Source organism: Palaemon carinicauda, chromosome 29 (assembly GCF_036898095.1).
Source record: "Palaemon carinicauda isolate YSFRI2023 chromosome 29, ASM3689809v2, whole genome shotgun sequence".
In the NCBI taxonomy this organism is placed as follows: Eukaryota; Metazoa; Arthropoda; class Malacostraca; order Decapoda; family Palaemonidae; genus Palaemon; species Palaemon carinicauda.
Window position 1 is genome coordinate 95,711,722 of NC_090753.1, and position 3,857 is coordinate 95,715,578.

The following is a 3,857-nucleotide window of genomic DNA, read 5'->3' on the forward strand; positions in this document are numbered from 1 at the left end:
ACGAAAAGGGGGGAAAAAAAACTTTTTGCCATATCGTGGTCAATTTTTTATCTGATTTGCACGAAACTAGTGCCAAAATGTGCATAATACAATTGCCTATCTTATAATATACATGATATATGTGAAAGTATGCACTCTACCCAGTGTCCGTTCTAATTATTATTATTATTATTATTATTATTATTATTATTATTATTATTATTATTGTTATTATTATTATTGTTATTATTATTATTATTACCAGTACAAGCTTAGCTACAACCCTGGTTGGAAAGGTAGGATGCTGTATACCTAAGGGCTCCAACAGGAAAAAAAATAGCCCAGTAAGGAAAGAAAACAAGGAAATAAATAAACTACAAGAAAAACAATGAACGAGAAAAATAAAATATTTTAAGAACAGCAGCAACATAAAGTTGTATCTTCCATATATGAATTATAAAAACTTAAACAAAAACAAGAGGATGAGAAATAAGATAGAACAGTGTGTCCGAGTGTACCCTCAAGTAAGATAATTCTAATCCAAGACAGTGGAAGACCATAATACTAAGGCTATGGCACTACCCAAGATTAGAGAACAATGGTTTGATTTTGGAGTGTCCTCCTAAAAGAACTGCTTACCATAGCTATAGAGTCTTTTCTACCCTTACCAAGAGGAAAGTAGCCACTGAACAATTACATGGCAGTAGTTAACCTCTAGAGCAAAGAATAATTGTTTAGTAATCTCAGTGTTATCAGGTGTATGGAGACAGAGGAGAATGTGGTAAAAAAAAAAAAAGGCCAGACAATTCGGTGTATGTGAAGAGAAAGAAAAAAAATGAGCCCGTAACCAGAGAGAAGGGCCAAATGTAGTACTGTGACCAGGCGAAGGATCCATTAACTCTCCGGCGGGTAAAATCTCAACGGGTTTCTGGTGCCCTACTACCTACTATAGCCTACAATATATATATATATATTATATATATATATATATATATATATATATATATATATATATATATATATATATATATATATATATATATATATATATATATAAAAGCCAATTCATCGGTAATTATTAAGCTGCACCCTGCAAATTGAAGAAAAAAATAAATAAGTAAAACGATGATCATGTGACGACAACATCTTGTCAGTCAGCGTTATTTCGTACCCGGTCATCCTGCTCGAGAGCGCCCCCCCCCCCCCCCCCCAACACCTCCACCCGACCCCCGTAATGGCCCCGACTTAGGCTTTATGACTTGTTAATGAGGTGGAATCCTGCGTTCGCCTGAAACACAGAAACTCCCATATATTAAGAATGGGACATTCGACATATCCTGCATGATTCCCATTTGGATTTGCTTATGCCTTTACGTTAGTAATTACAAATTTCGGGGAGAAATTATTATCACGGGCGTAAGGAATGGTACTAGAGAGAGAGAGAGAGAGAGAGAGAGAGAGAGAGAGGAGAGAGGAGAGAGAGAGAGAGAGAGAGAGAGAGAGAGAGATAATCCATACCATTCAGAGCTTCGATATAATATCAGAATCAACATATGAAAATTAGTTTCTTTAAAAAACTAGTTTTCATATTTGTGTGAACTAGGCTACAGTGAATTCGTTTAACGTTGTAAGTAGCCGTATAATCGTAGACTAGAATTACCTATATGTATCAGAGCATCAGAAAAAAAAATAATAATAATAATGATATTTATGTGTGGCTTACATGGAAGGGTAAAGACTAATTTTTACACATTGCCAAATGCAAGACAAGTTAACAAGTCTACAGTTTTCAAATTAATTTTACAACGTTTGACGTCTATAACAGGTTCGCGCCAAAAATTGACTTTTCCCGCCATATATATATATATATATATATATATATATATATATATATATATATATATATATATATATATATATATATATATATATATATATATATATATAATTTTACTTTATTCATGCTCCCTTTCTTGTCTGGTGATTGTGAAATTGATTTATTAACCTTATAATTTTTTTCCTCTTTCGCATTTGTCTGTTTGATTCGAACTTGGGCTATTAAAAGACATAGTTCTTAACGCCTTTTTGTTTTTACTCTTATATCTTTACAAATTATAAATAATATGCTTAATATTATTGCATAGATTAACATTGTTAATGTTTAGGCTAATATAGAAACAAATGGAATACTTTAGGTGCCATGAGATTTTTTTTTTCATTGATTAAAAAATAAAAATTTCCATTTTCGGATAAAGCTGATATTGCAAGCTAGGAATAACGAGCAAAGTTTCAATTCTAAGTTATAAATTATGTATCATGAAATTATATTTTCCCATATTTTTATGAAGATTTTAGGTAGCCAACGAATTATAATATGGATAATTTTTTACTAAAGATTTCCATATTTTATAATAACCGGTCTATATTACCCCCTAAATAATAATATTTGAAGCAAATGGTTTTATGTTGAATAGGCTGACATAAGTCGTTTTATATGTTATATATGAAATATCCGTTTTAATGTTGTTATTGTTTTTAAAATATTTAATTAAATTGTTCACTACTTATTATATTGTTTATCTATTTCCTTATTTCTTCTCTCCACTGGGCTATTTTCTTTGTTGGAGCCCTTGGGCTTACAGCATCTTGCTTTCCCAACTACGGTTGTAGCTAAGCTAGTAACAACAACAATATTGATAATAATAATAACAACAACAACAACAATAATAATAATAATAATGATAATAATAATAATAATAATAATAATAATAATAATAATAATAATAATAATAATAATAATAATAATAATAATAATAATAATAATCAAAAGTTTCACAACTTCTCATCAAGTTTAACATAACAACTTCAAGTGTGAGAACATTTGCATATGTACGTCTAAATTTACACGTGTTCACTTACAATTAGTTGTGTTACGAAGTCACTTATGAAACTTAAAAAAAAATATATTGTAATAAATAAAAAAAAAAACTGAGGAAAAAAACAATTTGAAGAAGAGTCTGACGTGTGACTATTGGAGTAGAGTTTCTCTTACAAAGATTTTTGCTATCTTTTATTTATAGCGAACTCAAAACAATTAAATTTTTGTCTTGTTAATCCTTAATTTCATCCATGAACACCTTTGCTACTTTTACATATACTGCAATTTCAGAATTTATATTAAACAAGGAATTTATTTATTTATTTATTATTATTATTTTTTTTTTTACAAAATTTGCCTTTTCATCGGCTCCTCCTTAGTTTTTATCTTCAAACTGTTTCCTTTATTTACATTTATTATATCGTTTCTTCTCCATTTAATCTCTCTCTCTCTCTCTCTCTCTCTCTCTCTCTCTCTCTCTCTCTCTCTCTCTCTCTCTCTCTCTCTCTCTCTCTCTCTCTCTCTCTCTCTCTCTATATATATATATATATATATATATATATATATATATATATATACTGTGTATATATATATATATATATGTATATATATATATATATATATATATATATATATATATATATATATATATATATATGTATATATATATATGTTCTTTTATTTTTTCTACTCCTCCCACCTTGAATAAAACATTTCCTATTATCTTATTCTTTTCCTCTTCCTATGGCTTCTGCAATTCTTATTTTTCTTTAAAGAAATGCATCATGCAGGAAAAAGAATTGCCAACTTGATCATATTCTTTCATCATATAAAAAGTAATTTAATTAGCTAAATATGGCAATAAATATATTAATGGATTAGGAAATTATTATTATTTATAATATATTGATATCTCAAATCCAAAATTAATCCAATATTTAAATTAAAAAAATGAAAATACATATGTAAACAAATGGTACCCCTGCGCAAGGTTACTTAG